Source organism: Neovison vison, chromosome 12, assembly GCF_020171115.1.
Source record: "Neovison vison isolate M4711 chromosome 12, ASM_NN_V1, whole genome shotgun sequence".
NCBI classification, from domain to species: Eukaryota; Metazoa; Chordata; class Mammalia; order Carnivora; family Mustelidae; genus Neogale; species Neogale vison.
Window position 1 is genome coordinate 37,346,546 of NC_058102.1, and position 23,052 is coordinate 37,369,597.

Below are 23,052 nucleotides of genomic sequence, written 5' to 3' on the forward strand. Positions count from 1 at the left end.
CTACGGAATGGGAGAAGATATTTGCAAATGACAGTACAGACAAAAGGCTGATATCCAGGATCTATAAAGAACTCCTCAAACTCAATACACACGAAACAGATAATCATATCAAAAAATGGGCAGAAGACATGAACAGACACTTCTCCAATGAAGACATACAAATGGCTATCAGACACATGAAAAAATGTTCATCATCACTAGCCGTCAGGGAGATTCAAATTAAAACCACATTGAGATATCACCTTACACCAGTTAGAATGGCCAAAATTAGCAAGACAGGAAACAACATGTGTTGGAGGGGATGTGGAGGAAGAGGAACCCTCTTCCACTGTTGGTGGGAATGCAAGTTGGTGCAGGCTTTTTGGAGAAAAGTGTGGAGGTTCCTCAAGAAATTAAAAATAGAACTTCCCTGTGACTCTGTAGCTCATCACTTCTTAAGTCAAATGAATTTCATTTTATTTTAAAAATCCTAATTACAGGGGTGCCTGGGTAGCTCAGTGGATTAAAGTCTCTGCCATTGGCAGAGGAAATGAATATTGAAATGATTTATTTGAAAACTAGAGGTTTCACTTATAGAAATGTATCATATTTCTATAAATGTGGGAGCATATGTGTATAAAGATAGCTATTGTTTATAATTATCTAAACTGAAAACAATTTAGTAACCATTCATAAGGGCTGCTTTAAAAAAATGAAGGTTTTGAAATACAATTAATATTCTTCAAGGCTCTGAAAGGATGTGCTATAAAGAGACTATTTTGGATTTTTTAAATTTTTTAAAAAGATTCTATTTATTTATTTGAGAGAGAGCATGAGTGAGAGAGAGAGCGAGCAAGCCAGGGGAGGGACAGAGAAGCAGACTCACTGCTAAGTGGAGACCAACTTGGGACTCCATCCCAGGACTCTGGGATCATGACCTGAGCCGAAGGCAGACATTTAACTGACTGAGCCACCTGGGCACCCGGAGAATGTTTAGATTTTGTCAGTTGACAAATGACAAATGAGAGTGACAGTGGCTGTCATTGACAGTCACTCCTTACCTCTCTCCACTTAGTTTGTGCTACCTAGACATGCAGAAATGTCACCAATAGCTTCCTTGACTTCTGGTTTCTAGTCAGGATGGGAGAGGAAGAACAGAGACTTTTATGCCTTTCCCACTTCCTCCTGGGTAACTAAGGTTAGAATGAGCTGCTGGTTCCTAGAAGGAAATCCTATCTACCCAGTCCTCTCTTGTCTCTGTATTTTGTGGTTGTTCCAAGTCTAGAGAAATGGGAAAATACCCTCTTGTTACTTACTTGTCCCCCACATTACTGGCTCCCCAATACTGTAATATCCTTGTGGTTTTCCTTCATCTTAACCATGACTTTATAAAGAGTCCCTTTATTAATTTCTCCTAACATTCTTTTAAATAGCCAGCTGGGACCCGGGACAATATGTATTGTTTGGTATAACAAAAGCAAGCTGAGTATGTCAGACTATGTAAATGACAGCAGTTGAACTTAGAGATTCTGGAGTCGGGCTTGAGTCTGAACTATACCACTGACTGGAGTGGCTCTGGGAAGATTGCGTAACTTCTTTAAGCCTTAATTTTCCCATCTTGGAATAAAGCAGACACACTCTGCTACATTGGTCTATGGTGGAAATTAATAGAGAGCATGAATGTAATATACTGACCTAATAGACTGATCACTATTAATGAAAAGCAACATGAACAGATCTCTTACAGTGCACCAGGCATTCCAGGCCACTCTATATAACTATTTTAGTTTTTTCAATAGCTTATGAATACAGATGATTAGACATATGTGCACACACACACACACCCCCATATATATATTAAAATATACTATATATGTAGTATCTGGCATATAGGAAATATTACTTTTTAAAGATTTTATTTACTTTTTTGAAAGAGAGGGAAAGAGAGCATGAGCGGGAGTGGGGGGCTTTGGGAAGAGGAGGCATAGGAAGAAGCAGACTCCCTATTGAGCATGGAGTCTCACATGGGGCCCGAACCCAGGACTCTGAGACCATGACCTGAGCCCAAGTCAGATGCTTAACTGACTGAGCTACCCAGGCACCCCCATAGCAAATATTATATAAATGTTTGTGTTATGAATTGTCATTTTAATTTCCTAATTTTAATGATGAGGAAAAGAAAAGGTTAACTATTAAAGGTTAGGTTTATCAAACAAATTTAGCTTGGATTTGAATTAAGGAAGGGTGGCTTTAGAACACAATATTTTATGTGTACTTACCCAATAAATACTACTTATGATGATTATTGTTTATTCTATTTGTGTAAATATATTTAATAAGCATATATTGCATATATAGTTTTGGCATATATACACACCATATGAATATTTGTATGTTCACAGGCTATGTCAAGGAAGACTACATATCAACCCATTATTTTAAAAATTACAGATATTATTTAAAAGTAAATTATGTTAGTGTACGTCTATCTAGCTATGTGTGTATTTGTGTACTGACCACCAATATACATATAGAGGTAAAAGTATCTGTCTAAAATGTGTACATATGTAGCACATTCAGTTATAATATCCTCTATTTCTACAAGTATGACAAAAATCAGCACATGTATTTAAGATCACTTGTGCTTGCATCTCATAATTTAAAAAATATAACTTTTTCTTGTAGCAAATGAACAGTAGTCAAAAGTTTAAAACTTGTCTCATCAAACAAAATCACTAAATATACCTTATGTTTTGAAAATGTGTAGGCACTATATTTTAGAGAAAATAATGTTTGTTTGCTTATGGATATGAAGAAGTATATCTCTACCTTTGTGAGAGGTATTTTTGCTTCTGTACTATCACCAAACTTACATGATGATGATTTTTGTCTGATAAATGCTATTTCACATGTGTTAAATGAAAGGGTATACTTTGTTCATTTCTAGTTTTTTAAGGAGCCTCCAATAATATTCAGTATAAGTAGTTGATCTTTTAAAACTCTTTCTCCTTATTGTATTTCCCTTGAGAGTACCTTAAAATACTGAAATATGCCTCAAATGATGGACATCACATAAATTAATAGAATCTCTGACTAGTGCAGAACTTTTTCTAATGTAACCATGGTTTCATCATTGAGCATTTCTATTGTTAGTTCCCTAAGCTTCTGGAGAGAGGCAAAACAGCAGGACTTTTGATATCTGAATAATTTGAACATAAAATGACAGAATATAATACAAAGGGAAGATAACTGAATTTTATGTGAGTATGGATTTAAATATCTATTTTAATTTCCAAAAGGTAATATGGATTCCTATGGCAAAACAATGACTCTAATTTAAGCTACAATTTATTATGAAGGATGAGGAACATTGTGAAACATTCAGGCAAACTGTCAACACTGATGCTTAAATGTTGTGATTACAGTTGCTATTTGAGGGCAGAGATCATTTTGCTTGAATTCCTTGCTGATGAATTTGTTGTTCAAATAATATGCTTCCTGAAATATAATATAAAAGGGATAGCTATGATCAATGGACTAGGACTTATTTATCTACTGTAAATATTTTCATTGTCAGGTTACAGTGTACAAAGAAAATAAAGAGGGAAAATCAGTGGGGAGAATGTTGATGCAAGTTACAGACTATGCTTTTAATTTACCCAGTGGCAGGGAAACTTCAGGGCATACACCAGCATCACATGTTTTTTCCTTTCTTGTAATTGGAAGACAGCAAATGTTGTAGGAGAGGTGCAAAATAAAAAGAAACATTAGCTCTTTTGGTAAGTGATATTGACCAATGTGATGTGATGGGGAAGTTAAATTATACATCATTTATATTGATGAATAGATCTGTGACATAATAGATTAAATTAATAGTTATAATGTGAAGTTTAAATTTAAAAGCTCCCAGAGCAAAACCTTCAGAGATAATTAACTAGCTTTCCTTTGACCTGTCGGCCAAACACTGAGGGACACAGAAGAAGATACCATTTTTCTGTAATTTTTTCCGTAGCCTCATTGTATTATGTTCAAATACACAAAAACCACCTACTTTATCTCTTAAAATGCTGTATCAGGGTTCCTAGTTAGGTGTTGGCAGATTTTTTTTTACAACAATGCATACAATGTATGCATTCTTTAAGCTGAAATATAATTATGATCTAATGACCCACTCAGGTAAATAACTCCTCCAACTAGAACTCAGAGTTCCATTTTGAATTTCCATGACATATTTGGAGCTAGTATGGACTTTCCCTATCTATGTTCTATTGTCTAGTATTGGAAGATGTTTCCTAACTAATCAGAGATGTAACTTATAAGAATGAATATTTTATTTTAGTTCTAGCTTTGATTCTAAGCAACACAAAAAGTGTTTTAATATTTATGGCCTTATTTCCTTTACAGGGAAAGCTTTATTATTATTTGTCTTAATATTATGATTAAGGTCAGATTCTTTTTTCTTTTTTTCTTTTTAGTTCACACTGGGATTATGGAGTGGTGTCATATATTGTTGCAGGCAAAAATTAGTCTAACTCTGGAAATCATATATTATTCTCAAGTTTCTTAAATATAAATAAATTATTTGTACATGAAGGAGTTAGAAGTGTACTGGCATCTTTCAAGTCCCACCCATCATACTTACTACTTACTTTTACTGATCATTTTATCTGATCACACTGGAAATTCTTTGCAGAAGGGCAATCTATTAGTTCTATTGTCTTCTGTTTTCCACAAAAATATATACATATTATATATACATATATATTATATATACTACCTAGATAAATATATAGAACAATTTTTCAATCTATGATACAAAGATGAAAATGATTTTTTATTTTGTCCTTTTTTGCATCTTTAAGTTAAAGTTTTCTAGAGTGATCTTACTCCTTATTTTCAAAGATCTAAATAAAACTGAGTGGTTGCACTCAGTTTAAAGGCATCATTTAACGCGACTACATTTTTTTTAACTTTATTTTTTCAGTGTTCCGAGATTCATTGTTTATGCATCATACCCAGTGCTCCATGCGATATGTGCCCTCCTTAATACCCACCCCCAGGCTCATCCACCCACCCTCCTCCCCTCCAAAACCCTCAGTTTGTTTCTCAGAGTCCAGAGTCTCTCATGGGTTCATCTCCCCCTCCGATTTCCCCCAACACCCACCTCCTCTCCTTCTCCCAATGTCCTCTGTGTTATTCCTTATGCTCCACAAGTAAGTGAAACCGTATGATAACTGATTCACTCTGCTTGACTTATTTCACTCAGCATAATTTCCTCCAGTCCCATCCATGTTGATACAAAAGTTGGGTATTTATCCTTTCTGATGGAGGCATAATATTCTGTTTTTATATGGACCATATCTTCTTTATCCATTCATCTGTTGAAGGGCATCTTGGTTCTTCCCACAGTTTGGTGACTGTGGCCATTGCTGCTAAGAACATTGGGGTACATATGACCCTTCTTTTCACTACATCTGTATCTTTGGAGTAAATACCCAGTAGTGCAATTTCAGGGTCATAAGGTAGCTCTATATATAATTTCTTAAGGAATCTCCACACTGTTTTCCAAAGTGGCTGCACCAACTTGCATTCCCACCAACAGTGTAAGAGGCTATGTGACTACATTTTAATGCGTTTTCCTTTCACAATAATTAAATTGTGAAGTGCATGGCCAGAATGGCTCCTGATGTGAAAAATTTGTACTACAGTGATATCATTTAAGAATTGATTTATCTTAGAAAACTGACAACATAATGGATATAACAACATTAACCTTGAAACCAGGAACTATAATTAGCCTAAGTTGACAAGGAACAAAGGTCACAATCTGAAGGTTATCTTCAATATCTTTATCTAATTTCTAAAGGACAAGCTACTTCACCTAACACCCACTGTCTAAGTGATCACCAAATAATCATTGTAAATTGGTCTAAACTAAATCACCTGTCTATCCGTATACTTCTTTTGTTCTTTGAAAAATAAGTGACAAAGAAAGAGAATATTCGATTACTCTTGCTAATGTCCACAATGTGCCTGACCCATAAACATATGTGGCCAGTGGCATTTTATTAATCTCAGCCAGTTCAACCAATGTACTTAGTCCTTTCTAAAATGTGCCCTTCTTCACAAGTATAGATTTTTCCTAAAGTTTTTCAAGTAGATAAGACCATTGCAACCCTAGAGTCTAGTTTTCCCACTTGAATAAGTTAAACATATTTTGGGCTCATGGAAAAACAATTAATTAAATCATTTAAATGAATTTTTGGCAGAGAGGCAAACTTCAATTTACATGGCAAGTACATTATTACGGGAGAAGATGAGAAAATATATACATGCAGTATTACTAAAAAACTTTTCAAGTAATGTGGGTTTGTAGGATAATATGAAACAAGATTTAAATTAAAATGCCTAATATAAAAATGCATGTGGGAAATAATGTCTTCTTTCCATATAAAGGCAAATAATAGACATAGATGATAGATAGATGATGGATAGGTAGATAAAGGTTTAGATAAATAGAAAGATACTGCATTAAAACAGCAATTGTGTAAATATGCACTGACAGGGTAGAAAGCATTTTATGAAGTTGGTAATTGATAAATGAAAGACATCATTCTTTGTATACTCATTTTATGGCAGTACCTATTTTATTAGTCCTATCTTCAATTATTTCACTAATTTTAAATGTGCGTAACCCTTTATGCACAGTTTGTTTATATTTAGAGTGTATTCATATGAAATATAATTTATTTGTTAAAAATTGAACCATTTGATGTAAATATATGTAATGTCTTTTCTAAAATGAACTAGAACATAAACAAATTCTTAAAATGTTGTGTTTATGGCAAGAAACATAATAGGATATAACGATGTTCTTAAACACTGATAGGAGTATTATTTATTCTTGCAGTAAAATGGAAAACTTAGGGGCGCCTGGGTGGCTCAGTCCTTAAGCCTCTGCCTTCAGCTCAGGTCATGATCCCAGGGTCCTGGGATGGAGCCTGGCATTGGGCTCCCTGCTCTGTGGGAGCCTGCTTCTCCCTCTCTCACCCGCCCTGCTTGTGTTCCCACTCCCGGTATCTCTCTCTCTCTCTGTCTTCTCTGTCAAATAAATAAAATCTTTAAAAAAGACAGATAAAATGGAACAGTTAAGTCTTATTTTCCCATATTAGAAAAACGAACTCCCAGTTTTAATCCCATACAACTTTAATATTCAGTTTTTGATAATATGAACCCAAGTATACAAATTATCTTAGAGTACTAAGGGAATTTCCTTTAATATACATTCTATTTGGAAATTTCATCACATTTTACCATAAAAATAGTAACTGTGAGGTAATTATCCTTAGGAGCGCACATTTAAGATTTTGAAAACGGTCGCATCTCTTAAAAAAAAAAAGAAAAAGAAAAGAAAATGGTCCCTTTTAAGGCAATGAAAAATCCAAGTACTTAGAGATGAAAATATTTTCTCATAACTGCTATCTTTGGTGATATCAGAAGTTAGCCTGAAAGTTATGGTATTGACATTAAGATCAAGTGAGATCTTGGTGAAGTAAGAGTGATAAATAAACAAACAAAACTGAGTCTGATACAGAGTAAAGCAGTTACATAAAGTTATTCATTTGAACAATGTATCTTTACACATTTCAGTTAATATAAAAAGTCTTTTTTTTTCTTTTATAAGCTCAATTTGTGAGCCACTCTTCACATTGTTAAAGTGCTATGTAAGCACATACTTACTTTTATTTTTTTTTAAAGATTTTGTTTATTTGATAAAAAGAGATCACAAGTAGGCAGAGAGGCAAGCAGAGAGAGAGAGAGAGAGAGAGAGAGAGAGGGAGGAGGAAGCAGGCTTCCTGCCTAGCAGAGAGCCCGATGCGGGACTCCATCCGAGGACCCTGAGATCATGACCTGAGCTGAAGGCAGAGGCTTAACCCACTGAGCCACCCAGGCAGCCCCAGCACATAATTAGTTTTAAAGTAAAAATAATACCTTCAAACAGTTTAAGTAGATATTGCTTGTTTTGATAACTTGCTCATCTGAATTTAATAATTATTATAGTAATTGCTTACAGAAAGTATGCCGTGTTCAATGTTTTATCTATTGTATCTGACAATAAATACTTGTTGCATGAATTAGTAATTTCTTATTTTAAACACAGGGATATTTTCTGTAGATCAAAAACATACAATCCGGAGCACCTGGGTGGCTCAGTGAGTTAAAGCCTCTGCCTTCGGCTTGGGTCATGGTCCCAGGGTTTTGGGATCGAGCCCTGCATCGGGCTCTCTGTTCCGCGGGGAGCCTGCTTCCTCCTCTCTCTCTCTCTTTCTGCCTGCCTCTCTGCCTACATGTGATCTCTGTCTGTCAAATAAATAAACAAAATTTTAAAAAAAATACAATCCTAAAATAGGTCATACAAATAATATTTTGCCATGCCTTTCTATTTCTATGCTATTTTAAAGAGATCTTAGATAGTCTTATCAGAGAGTCAGTATTATTTGAGGAAATGATGTCTAGTTCTGCTTTCTCATACATTGTTTTAACTCTATTCCATGTGATTTAGGAATACAAGCCAAAGTACAAAAAAGGATAATTTAAATGCATTTTCCCCAAATGAAGGTTTCACATACATTAACATGTATGTGAAGGATTCACATACATTAACAATCTAACCTAACCATATGTTTATATTCTGATAAAGAGTCAGTGAAGGTAACTGTATTAGAAAGCATTTTATAAAATCATTAATAGACTAAATGTTATGTTGGTGCCTTAAATGTTAACATAAATTCTATATAATTTAGTTATGTGTTTTCTACTTGAAATTTCAGAATTGAGAGGGTAGAGCCAGGTATGTTTATTTTCAAGACCATCCCTGACTTTTACCTGCTTGTACAAATTTGCTCTACCGTGACCTCTAATTTTTATCTCAGCTGCAAATACTAGGTTTTGCCTGCTTTCTCAGGTCTGGAATTACTGGTGCTAATAATAGCTGGCATTTATTTAGGTCTGTATATAAATGATCTTCTTTAATCCTATGATGTAGATACTATTTTATCCTTATTTTTCACATAATGAAATGGGACATACAGGAAGTTTAAATAATTTGCCTAAGGTCGGCTGGCATAGGATAGGATTTGAACCAGGCAGTCTACCCAGAGGATGTTGTCAGTATTTCCTTCCTTAGGGAATGTGTCCTGTCTTTCTCCTGCAACCTCTTGTGAGCTGGGATTGTGCTGCAGTCAGTTTCTGAGCAAACTTCATATGCTGCCAGACTTCCCACTTGCTTCTCACCCCTGTTATGGGTGAATGTGATGATCCAGATGCTCTGCCTACTGAAATATTGGCGTGTAATGTACCACGGTATCTCACTGCTACATCCCACTGCCTGTTGCTTGCCCTAACACCCTTTATAGTCTGACTTCCTCCTACAAGTGCTGCACATCTTCAAGATTATTAAAGAAGGTCAGTTAGGAGACTTCTACAATAATATAACAGGAAGGAGGCTGCATCACAAAGAAAGAAAGAAAAAGACAGAAATGTTTTGTAGTTAAAACACAACAATCTGAGTATCGTACTAGATACAGAGCCAAAATTTAGAATTAATTGAATGGAGATTTCAAAATTATGAACCTTAGTTACTGAAAGGTTGGATGTGCCATTCAGAATAAAGGGAAACTGAGAGGAGGAAGGGGTAAAAAGGAGAGAAATAAACATGGTTTTGGCTACACTGATTTTGAAGGGAGAAACCTACAGAGATACCTTGATATCACCATGTCCTCATGTTCATTTGTTCACCATACATGATAACATTTTTAAAAACTTTTCAAATATCTCATAGTGAAATGCTGAAATAGCGGCAGCTTGGGAAGTTGCATTAAGAAGTACATAATAGGTGCTCAGTAAATTCATTGTAACTACCAGACTAAGGCATAGATTGATACCTAATTTTGACAGTTTCAAGGCCAATTCATTTCAAATTGAATGTGCTACACTCAATCGTTTATAAATGGAAAGATATCAAATGCTGTCACTAAAGCAGAATCTGCCTTATAGGTATATTCAATTAACCTTAAAAACTTTTGCTATTCAATTTAAAAATACCCTAAGAATATTTACTTTTGCCCTTAATAACTTCAAAATGAAATGAAAAATCAGTCCTAAAGTTTCCGATTAATAAGTATTAAGTTTTAATTGCAAGGTCATTTTTAAGGTGTTTAATAAGTATCTTAGCGCAGAATTCTATTTCATAAGGAAACAAAGGTTTAAAGAAAGAGATTATGAGTTTTATTCCTGATAATTAGCTTAGGAAATTTCATGTAGCTATTACTTATAACAAAGTATTTAACAAATTAATACATTTATATTTTTAGAGAAGAAAGAATATTTTTTAAAATCTGTTTCCTTTCACTTCGCTCTATTTTTTTTCCTTTTTTTTTTTGAGTAGGACACTAAAACCCAATTGGACAGAAATTAATTTAAAAGAGAATTATATTCTTTGAGAATTATATTCTTTAAAACTGACTGTCCTTAGGTCCTGAAGGGTTCAGAAATCACAGATACATTTTTGCGCTCTTTTATATCCCCTTTATCTACTTACCCTTCCCCCTACCCACCTCCCCTCTGGCAACCACCTGTTTGTTCTCTGTATTTTTTTTTTTTAAGATTTTATTTATTTATTTGACAGAGAGAGATCACAAGTAGATGGAGAGGCAGGCAGAGAGAGAGAGAGAGAGAGGGAAGCAGGCTCCCTGCTGAGCAGAGAGCCCGATGCGGGACTCGATCCCAGGACCCTGAGATCATGACCTGAGCCGAAAGCAGCGGCCTAACCCACTGAGCCACCCAGGCGCCCTTGTTCTCTGTATTTAAGTCTGTTTATTTTTGTTTGTCTTTCATTGTTTTGTTTCTTAAATTCCACATGTGACTAAAATCATACGGTATTTGTCTTTCTCTGACTGATTTATTTCGCTTAGCTTTATACCCATTAGGTCCATCCATGTTGTTGCAAATGGCAAGATTTCATTCTTTTTTGTGGCTAATATCCCACTGTGTAAATGTACCACATCTTCTTTATCCATTTATTTACGGATGGACATGAGCTGCTTCCATATTTTGGCTATTGCAAATAACGTTGCAATAAACACAGGGATGCATATATCTTTTTGAATTAGTGTTTTTGTATTTTTTGGTAAATACCCAGGAGTGTGACTACTGGATAATATGGTAATTCTATTTTTCATTTTTTGAGGAAACTCCATACTGTTTGTCACAATGGCTGTACCAATTTGCATCCCCCCAACAGTGCATGGGGGGTTCCTTCTCCTCTAAATCCTCATAATACTCTTGTTTCTTATGTTTTTTATTTTAGTTATCTTGACATGTGTGAGGTGATATTTCATTGTTGTTTTGATTTGCATTTCCCTGATGATTAGTGTTGTTGAACATCTTTTCAGGTGTCTATAAGCCTTCTTTGGAAAAATGTCTGTTCACTTCCTCAGCCCATTTTTTAATTGGATTATTTACTTGTTGTGTGTTGAGTTGTATAAGTTCTGTATACATGTTGGATGTTAACCCCTTATCAGATATATGCTTTTGTGCTTTTTTATTTCCAAATTAGGATGCCAAATTGTTTTTTTGTCAACTTTACTAAAATGTGAAAACATCATAATAGTCATAAAAGCCACACATTATAATAAACAAATATAATGAGGAAATAAAGAACAATTTTGTAAAGAAGTGCATTTTATATATAAGCTTCTCTGTACCACAAGAGAAATAGATATAGCAATAAGGCACATTTTAAAAGTAGAATATTTAGGACATGCTTCTGGGTCAAAGTTTCTTTTTCTATACACTTACACACACACACACAAGTCCATGGTTTTTGCAAGGTGCTGTACAATAACTGATATTTATAATTGGGGTCCCACCGAACTGATGAATTGTGTGATAAAAAGAAGGCCCGTAATAAATATTTTGAAATAAATGAATACTAGAATGTGAACTCCATAAGTATAAATTTGTTTGTTTTTATAATTCACTGCCACTTCCTCAACATTAGTACATCAAGATGCTTAATAAGACATATATAGAATGAGGGAAATGAAATTCATAAATTAACGATGAATTAGAACAGGGAAGAAACTATCTGAATTGAAAAATGTGTTTCTAGTTATTTGAATTAACATTGTTCCTCCAAGCCCTGTAAGCATGGTTCCCAATCAAGGATGAAATATCACCTTGCATTTCCCTTTTAACTTTTTGTTCCTCTGTTACTTATTTTCATATGTAATCAATATAATGTTGTTTCTGGTCTTTACTCCAAATGTCTTGTCTATTTCTTTCACTAAAGTTTTAGTGTCACTTATTTTGCAAATTAATAATCCAAAAATTTTGATGTCTTACCGCTATCCTAGGACATTTCTCTAGTCAGATCATCCTTCTTATCATGACCCTTTCTCCATTTCCCCAACCCCAAAATAAATTCTGTATAATTGTTCAAGCTGTTTCCTCACACTCTTACCTCCTAATGTAACTCATAAAAACATTTAAACCCAAATTAATATCTACCTTATTTGAGAAACTTATTGCTTTGATATGCGTAAATTTCAGTGGATTATACTTTTTCTCTTCTATACTGAAACCTATTACGATTTTGTCTTTTTTCTTCCTTAGGGTCTCAAGGAGTATGGCCGGTTTTGTTTTGTTTTGTTTTGTCTGGTTCATATTGAGTAATTGTCATCACTCAATATATACTTGTTCAGTGAATAAAAAAAAATTCTTGATGCCATTCTTCCATTGCACTGGTTATATAGACTGGAAAAGGAGAAACACCTGAAAATGGCAGCAATATCCAAAGAATATTGATATGTAAACACATTAGCCAAAAATATTATTTTGAGAAGTATATTAATATATGAGGCTAAAGGAATAAAAAACATCTATCCTGGATCTGTGGCAGCAGGAAAGGAGATGTGGCAGAACTGTGATGAAATCTCTGTTAGGTTCTGGCTTGACCACTTCTTCCATGAACATAGTCTACATGACCAGGCCTATGTCAGTACAGAAGGGATGCATACTCCTCCTACAGAAAGCAGTGTAGTGAGCATTGTGACAGGTGGGGATTTAAAATCTTTTTCAGTGAATATTATAATAGCAAATAGTAATAAAACATAAATAGTAATAAAATATATAACAACATGCAGTATAATAAAGTAATTAGTTTTCCTGTCCCAGACAAAACTAGCCACAATAATATATTGTTATCATATATAAATTTAGGTCTCTGCACATTATAAAAATTACACATAGAGTATATAATACTAATGGGTATCTAATGTATTACATACAGCTCTGGTTACTAATACTTTGATCTCTGACTCCCCTTCAGAATCTCATACTATCAGTATTCATCTAAAAAAGGCACTTGTGTATATACATACAAATTTTGCATGTAATTTCAGGGGATTCTAGAACTTTCTAAAGCCTGCCTAGGACCTCATAGAGTTCTGACTTCCAAGACAAGAACTTGTACATTCTCTTTTCAGTTTGTTCCACCTCTTTCCCACCATCAACAGCTATATTCCATGGACAGCCACTATTTCAAACTGTAATCTCCTTAAGCCACTCTGATTTGTCTTCAGAAATTATCACTTTGGTGAAACTTCCCTTATTCAATATTCTAGTAATCTCTTGTTGCTAAATACACAGGTCGTTTTCCATTTATTTTTTAAAGATTTTATTTATTTATTTAACAGAGAGAAATCACAAGTAGGCAGAGAGGCAGGCAGAAAGAGAGGAGGAAGAAGGCTCCCTGCTGAGCAGAGAGCCCGATGCAGGGCTCGATCCCAGGACCCTGAGATCATGACCTGAGCCGAAGGCAGAGGCTTAACCCACTGAGCCACCCAGGCGCCCCTTGTTTTCCATTTTTTAATCTTACTTGATTTTTCAGGAATATCTAACACTGGTCACTACTCCCTGTTTCTTGCAATGGTTTTTTTGTTTTGTTTTTTAACTTGTGTCTATGACATATACCCTCCTAATTTCTCCCTCTTGTATGCCTATTTCTTGTTAGAACCATTTTGTAAATATTAGCATTCACTGAGATTCTGGAATTCAGCCCTAATTTTATCTAATTGTACACTTTTCATCATCCATGTTGTTCACTTCCATGGTTTCAAATACCACTAATGATTTCCAAACATTTATCATCAGTCCAGATTTCTCATTTGATAGATAAGCCCTTCCAATGTATTTTGGGTATCTCTAATAGGATGACTCAAAGTCAGACAATAAATGTCAACATGTTCAAAACAAAATTCATTTTGTTTTAACCTAAATATTCCCGTTTCATATCTCACTGAAGAGTAATTTAATCCTCATACTTTACCCTAAAATATCTTCCTTTCTTTATTCCCAATTTTTTATCCTGTTCCTTCCCAAATATGTTCTACCTTTTCTTTTTTTTTTTTTCTTTTTTGAGAGGTAGAGTGCACGGGAGCACAAGTGGTGTGGGCTAGGAACAAAGGAAGAGGGAGAGAGAGAATCTGCAGCAGACTCCATGCCAAGCAGAGAGCCCATGCGGGGCTGACCTGAGCGGAAATTGAGTCAGACCCTTAACCAACTGAGCCACCCAGGTGCCCCCCCCTTTCTTTGATTTTAAACTTTCCTAGACTCCCTCAGGATACATTTAAGCTCTTAAACAAGTCTTACATGTTCTTTCATGGTTCTGGTCACTGTTTCAATTTTCATTTTTCTTCTCTCAGTCTCGGTCAACTTCACATGGTAGCCAAATTGGCCCTGTTCTATATGCAAGCTGTAGTTTACTGCCTCTGGCTATTTGCCATTGCTGTTATACTTTCACACCATCCATTCATGATCTACTTAGTCAACCCTTCTCTTCCTCAGCTCTGATCTCCCATAAATAGATTAGATGGTTCTTTTCTGTGTTTCCATATCACCTCCAATTTCTATCTTATCACGTTGTGTGACTCCTGACTTCTCACACAGCTGGTTACTAGATGATGCATGGACACCTAGAATTATAAATAAAAGCTTTGTTTGCAAATATATAATATCAGAAACCTAAAAACTCATCTTATAATCCCAAAACTCTAACATGGATTGGGAAAATAAAACACAGATGTATACTGTAAAAAATATTTACTATGGTAAATGTTTACCAAAATAAATTAAAATGCACTGTCTTGCATAATTTCAAGATTAATCAAAGGGTCATAATTCCAGCTTGCCAGGAGCCCATATTATGGCTCCGCTTTATAAATGTAACCTGGACCCAGTTTGCAGTTTGGCATCATTTGGTGATAGGTGTCCGCCACAACTCACATACCCTATGGCATAATTTTGGGTTCTGTGGCTGAGCGAGATTCTGTGGCTTCAGAGATTCCAGGGAACTGCTAATTGGCTAACAGCTAGTTGGTCAGGATCAGGGTTTTTGTGGTTGTTATTGTTTGTTTGTTTTTGTTGGGGGTTCAATCTGAGGAGATAACACTGGAAAAATATCTGAGGTTATAAAAACCCAAAATTTTGCCTCCTCTCCTTCCAACATAAACTGTCATGGGACATTACCTTAATACAATGGTAGCCTCCAACTAACATTACCAGTATGCTATCCCAGAGGTCATGTTATAGGAAAGCTCATAAAACAAATTAAAATACTTACATCACACAGTTTATAAATTTTATTAAAAACACAGAGAAGCAAAGGAAAGAGATAAAATAGGATGGCACACATGGGATAAGGTACAGTGTAGAAAGACCATGTGATCGGAATCCCAAGATATGCAGTAATCAATGTCCTTTTTCTCTCTCTGCCACATCAACCTTCCACACTAATGATGTGGTCACAAAGGCCAGACTTAAAGTTTGAGCTAGAGTTCAACAGGCAAAATACACTCTGGCTCAATGATACACAGTTGTTCTACAAGAGAGAGGTGGGGATAAATACACCTGGTTGATAGATGTGCCTCTCCAGTCAGCCTAATGAATAGCCATGGGTTTTATTTGTATTACTTATGCAGAGGACATAGGGTTGTGACTGAAGTCACCAATGGACAGCCAAATAAGTACTTTGTGAATGATAATTTTTCATGTATATCTATTGTATCCCGAATACTTACAGTCTCTTGTATCTTTATTCTTAGTTTTATTTAATACTATAAATATATAGTTTACAGGTCTCTCATAGGTATAAGGTATCCCTGAACTTTCTGTCCCTTTCTGTCTATATTTAACACAGTATGGTCTGCTTTCTAACTACTTATCTTATATTTAACAATACTTATGAATTCCACCCATGTCTGAAAACATTTTACTTACCAGTTCCTCATCTATTTTTAAAAACATTTTAAGATGCTTTGCCTATGTTTTACAAACCAAAAACTTATTCATCTAATATAACAGAATACTTTTTTTAAAAAAATATTTTATTTATTTATCTGACAGAGTGAGAGATCACAGGCAGAGAAGCAGGCAGGCAGAGAGAGGAAAGCAGGCTCCCTCCCTGCTGAGCAGAGAGCCGGATGCCAGGACTCCATCTCAGGACCCTGAGATCATGACCTGAGCTCATGACCTGAGCTGAAGGCAGAGGCATAACCCACTGAGCCACCCAGGTGCCCCAATAATAGAATACTTTCAATAGCAAATGTACATGTCACAAAAGTAGCCAACTGTGGCTGATTGTATTTGCTTAAAAAAGGTTCCTATAATATTTTTCTTACCATGTGAATTTGATTCTCCTTCCAATTAGAGGTGAGGGTCTATGTTTCTTTCCCTTGAAATCTAGTGGGCTTGTGACTGGTATCCGATAATGAAATATGTTGGAAGTGACACTATTTGACTTTCAAAGCTAGGTCATAAAAAGAGAAGCAGCTTCCACTTCTGCCTTCTTCACTACTTCCCTTTGACTTCTGCTATGATATCTGACTGCTTTTAGCCTGCCATGCTGTGAGGAAATCCAAACTATCCCACTTAGCAATGCCACATGTAGAAGCCATAAGACCACAAAATGGGGGTGGTGAGTAGGGGAGAAGTAGAGAACAAGAGAAATCTCCCAGGTCAGCCCCAGGTGCTTTAATGGTTCTACTCTTCAGGTCTAGCCACTGTCACATTTCAACCACATGAGACAGTCTAAGTGAGAGCTTTCTCAGCAAGAACTTCCCAAATTCTTGACCCAGTGATACCATGATAAATAAGAAAATGATTGTTGTTTTAAGTTACTAAGTTTTGGAATGATTTTTTTTTTACTCATTAGCAAATGCCTGAACACTCACCATTTCTCCACCTGGTCTCGACCTCCCTTCCACACCTCACCCCTCCACCCTCGTACTATACTAACGTGATTCCACCCCATTTCAGACTGAGCAGGAGACAAGAGCCAAACCACTAATGACATTATATATAACTGCCATTTTGTTTTTTGTGGTTTTTTTTGTTTTTTTTATTTTTTTTATTTTTTTTTAAGATTTTTTATTTATTTATTTGAGAGAGAGAGACAGTGAGAGAGAGCATGAGCGAGGAGAAGGTCAGAGAGCGAAGCAGACTCCCCATGGAGCTGGGAGCCTGATGTGGGACTCGATCCCGGGACTCCAGGATCACGCCCTGAGCCGAAGGCAGTCGTCCAACCAACTGAGCCACCCAGGGGTCTCTATAACTGCCATTTTGAAGAGAGTTTTATACAAACTTCAACTCTCTAGGACTTCTTGTTACTAAATTTTTCTTATTAACTTAATATTGAAGATGCTGTTTTCTGTACATAGTCTTTCTAAACCATACATTTGTATTCTTCATTACTCTATGAATCTTTAAACTATATCCAAAACAAAAATTACCCATATAAGTTATTTTCATTGTTTAATTTACTATCCAAGGTTGCTTGCACATGTCTTTGAATGAAACATTAAGGAAAAGCTTTCATGTTGGTGATTTATTTCCCAAGGCTTTCTCACCCAAAAAACAGAGTAATCACTGGGCTCACTCCATCCGGTTTATTTATGTTGCCAACTGATTCAAAGAATTAGACTGGTATCAGTGATCTCAGTAAACAAGGTAGTTAGGTAATCAGAAGTAAGTTGAGTCAAATTCTGAAGGATTTATATCTGATACGAGAAGTTAAGCAGTGGATATCGTGAGTCGAGCAGTACATGCCTAGCTTCTTCAGGTGCTTATGTTGGAAAACCCAGGACTTAATACTAATGAGTTTTATTTTACTCATGTGTAAGATTGGAATTAGGTGAGCACTGGGTGTTATATGCAACTGATGAATTATTGAACTCTACATCTGAAGATAATGATGGATATGTTGGCTAATTCAACTTAAATTTTTTAAAAAAGACTGGAGTTAAAAAAAAAAAAAGATTGGAGTTAGATCAGTATCCCCAGTATAAAATTCCTTGATTCTTAAATGTTAAACTGAGGCTCCCTGAATTTGAGCAGAAACAAAAATGAAAACCTTTATTATGAGGATTTATATTAGAATAAATCTCTTCTCTTGGTGAAAACCACTGCTGAATATATTTAGGATGTTTCTTTGCTCTTGATATTTCACCTCATAGTGGTCTAAAGATGAACATAAAAGATTTTTTCCTACAAAATGTTACTTTTCCTTTTAAGCAGAGAAAAGCATTTCTGAAGTCATTACTATTTTAATTTATTGCTCTTAGATTTGATGTCAGATAGCACTGTGTGATGCAAAATAAAATTCTCTGGAACTTGTCTTCTCTTGCCACAGTTTGACTTCAGACAAATAACAGTTTTTAATAACAGTTTTTGCCCTTCTCCAACACTAAGATATACTTAGTTCTGAGCTGAAATCTCAGTGACTGTTTTTCAAATTGGTACATTTAACAGTAATTCCATGTAAATGCATAGACAAATGCTGATTAAGGTAGTCTTTCCACAAAAAATTTATCTTGTGAGAATTGGTGCTTATACATTTGTCTGGAGACATAAGTCAGCCACAACGTCCTCAGTACAGCTCTCATATTCTGTAGTTTGCATTTTAGACAGGGAAGAAGAGTCATGTGTAGCATTAACATAGCAAGGAACATGAAACCTACATAATAAACAATGCTTACTATTTGTGATCAAATTGGATATTAATTTTATGACAATTGATTTCAATTAATTACATTCCATCTATTTTTTAAAGTATGCATAACAAAAAATTTAAAGCTTTTTTTTTTTTTTTTTAATTTGACAGAGAGAGATTACAAGTAGGCAGAGAGATTGAGGAGGAAGCAGGCTCCCCGCTGAACAGAGAGAGCCAGATTCAGGGCTCAATCCCAGACCCTGAGATCATAACCTGAGCTGAAGGCAGAGGCTTAACCCACTGAGCCACCCAGGTGCCCCCCCAAAATTTAAACATAGCATATTTTCTGCATACCTTTTATTTCCATTACCACTTTCATAAACAATATGTGGGGTAAAAACTGAGAAAGTTTTTACCAAAAGCCTCTTTATTCTTCTTCCAGCCTCAAGGCTAGACTACTTTCCCAGCTTCTCTTGTAATTGGATATTGCCATGTGAGTTGTTCTCAGAAGTGGAATTTGAAAAAAGTATGTGTTACCTCTGGACCAAGGATTTTAGAAGTTGGTATGGTGCCTGCATTCTGTGTTTGGTTTTTTTTTTTTTTTTTTCTGTCTGGAGGTAAAACCCAAGGAGATAGCAAGGCCCAGATAAGAAAGGTGCCTAAATTACTGTGTGAAAGAAAGACCACTGATCAATTCTCACCCTGGAGTATTGAGAAAGTGAAAAATACTTTCAATTTCGGTTGAGTCATTATGTATTTGGGGTTGTTTTGTTGCTTTTTCTAAATAATACAATGTAATGGTATTGGTGACCTTCTTTAATGAAATAAAATAAGATTCACATTCCCATAAAACTATAGATAAAGTGTGTGATGAGAATTACCTCTATTTTCTGTCCAAGTCCATCTTGAAATTTAAATTCAACAGTAAGCATAAATGCAGAAAATATCATTTAATTGTTTTAACAATGCTAAAGTGTTGTGATTATAGGCAAAGTATTTTCGTAATGAGTATATAGGTGAAATGAAGTGATATTGAGATCAACATAGCTATTGAAATTCATATTATTTGCTTTCTTTTTGCACCCATATTATCCTTGAACTTAAAAGACAAATTACTCTCACTTACTATATCTGTTATTGTCATGGCCCATGCTTCTTTTGTGCTTGCGCTCAGTAACTTAATCTTTACAAACAAAACCATCCTTGATTTTAATAAAATAAGCACTTTTTATTATTACTAAAGAGCAGATATATGACACCCTGCACCTAAGACAGTATGTAGACAAATATCTGAAATAAAATGTGTAGAAGGAGCATTAGTAAGTGTGGTTAATAACAGTGTATACCTCCATGGACCAAATCCTTTCACTGATGTAAGGCACTAGGACTAATGAAAGAGATGGTTTTCCCTACCTCTTCCTAAACCTATTTGACTAGGAGGAAAGCATATCCCATCTTAATCATTGGTCGTTGGTTATTAAAAACCAGTAGGAGCAGATTATAAGTTAGCATATTAATCGGTTTTACATTTGTTTGAGAGACTTTTGCCTTGAATGAATAATATTAATTGTTTTTCTGGATCTGTACATATTCGGTTCCCAAAAATCTTCAGATTATATTTAAGCAGTGGTTCTTAAAGGAGGATTCCTGATCTAGCAGTATGCCATTTCGTGGGAACTTATTAGAAATGAAAGTTCTCTGGTCCCACCACAGACCTACTGAATCTGAAACTCTTGGAATGGATTTCAGAAATCTATGTTGTAACAAGCCTTCTGGAGATTCTCTTACATGTTAAATTTGAGAGCCATTAATCTAGAACTGATGTAGGGGTGAGTCCTCTTTACTCATATGAGTGAGTTGATGTAATGCCCTCTGCAAAATTGCTGCTTAAAAATGTCCCTCAGTTTGGGTAGAAAATGTTATTATTATTACTATTTTTTGTAGTGATGTTAGTAGTGAGAAAAGGAAAATGTATAGTTTCTAAGCTGAGAATAACCGTGAAGACTATCTCTTCTTACTAAAATATTTTTAGGGGGTGCCTGGGTGTCCAGCTGTTACGTGTCTGCCTACGACTCAGATCACGATGCAGGGTCCTGGGATCAAGTCCCTCATTGGGCTCCCTGCTCAGCTGGAAGCCTGCTTCTCCCTCTCCCATTCCTACTTCTTGTGTGGTCTCTCTCTCTCTCATTGTCTCTCTCTGTCAAATAAATAAATAAAATCTTTTAAAAATAAATAAAATATTTTTACTCATGACTATTTCCTGCCTTCCATTACCAAAGTCCTTTCTGTGATATCAACTACCAAGTATCCTTTAACTGTGTGTCAGCCAGTATGTGGGGATTATAGTTAGAATTAAAAGTTTTATTTGATGTGTGAATGGGAGTCAGGAAAATCAACACACTTCTTGGAAATGGTAACAACATCTGAAGCTGTCCTTGGCAAGTGTTGTTTACTAAGGAAATCAGAACCAAGGTTTAATAAGGAAGGAATTCTTCTGCAGAGAGACATATTAACTATTATTTGACATAGGAGGTTTTCTCGTGTATAAAGGACATTTTCTGTTTTCTGGGCAATTCCAGAGAGTGATGGTTAAAAGAGGACTGATACCTGATTAATATGCAAAAGCTATTATTAAATTATTCCTATCTAAAATGGACTGGGCTGTCTCATGAGTTCATGAGTTTTCTGTAGTTAAGAGTAGTTAAGCCACATCAAATGGTAGGTTGATAGAGTGGTTTAGACCCTACTCAAAGTGTGGGCCTATCTGGGAGTTGTTAAAAGTACAGAATCTCAGGGTTTACCCCAGCCCTAGTGAATCAGAATCTACAATTTAACAAGATCCATTGGTAATCTGTATGCACCCTATCTCTGAGAACTAATGCTCCAGTAGACATCTAATGAATCATCTAATTATTCTTATACTTAATTCTTATAGGATTATGTTGTGAAGCAGAATCTGAATAACAGTCTGGCGGGGCAGGGGGGATACAGGAGCGTGGCCTCACACATTTCACTGTGGGGTTGCTAACTGAATTAAAGTCTACTTCAGAAAAAAAAGATTCTGTTTCCTAAATATTGTACTTAATTTAAGTGAGCTGGTATTTGAATACTGTTTCTTTAGTTAGCTTCGGACTCTTTGTGTTAACCAAAAATGAAATATGTCTTTGGATCTCTTGCACTGCTTCCACAAGATACTTGTGTTAGCCCCCCGTATTAAACCTAATGTTTAATCCTTCTCCCAGATCCCTCTTCCATGCCCTCTTCCTGTTCCCTAAAACTAGGATATGCTAATTTACATCACTGAAAATTTCCTTTTTGTTTAGGTACTGGTTTTTTCTCCTGCCTTCTCCCTATACCTGGTGGGATGGGTCTGTATGAATGGACAGTAGCAGCAAAAGGAAAGCATAGGTAAAGGGATGTGTAGATATGGGGGGAACTGGAACGCGTTCTAGAAACCAGACTTTGCTCCAAGCTGAAATTTACTAGGGCAGGGAGTACTAACCATATAATCCTTATCGCCAAAGCAGTGAAGGGAGAGGAGCTGGAGAGGTAGCGAGAAGTGACAGATGCCACCACACCCTAGCTTGACTCAGGTCAACCATGACTACCGTGCCCTGGTCCGGGGAGCAGGAAGCTGCTTAAAGAAATGACAAGCACGGGAAGGCCAGTGAGCCCGAAGGTGCCCAAGCGCCTTCATTCGCCTTCCCCCCCCCAGCACGGGCCAACGCACGCTTTCCTGTAGAGACCATTGTGCGGGGGAAGCCCAGACCAGGCAGAGCCTATCCCCTGCCCACACCTGCCCATCCCCAGCCCTTGGCTTCTCAGGGGGCACTGGGACCAGCGCCAGCGCCAGCAGCCCGGGAGCGGCTTTGAGCGAGTCGTGTGTATCCGCGAGCGCGTGTGCGTGAGGAGGAGAGCAAAGACGTGATTACTTCAGAATTTATTTAAGGGCCGGTGGAAACCACTGCAGCAGCTTCCAGGGGAAGCCCTTGTTCCAGAGGAAGAGGAGGTGGCGGCTGCCAAGG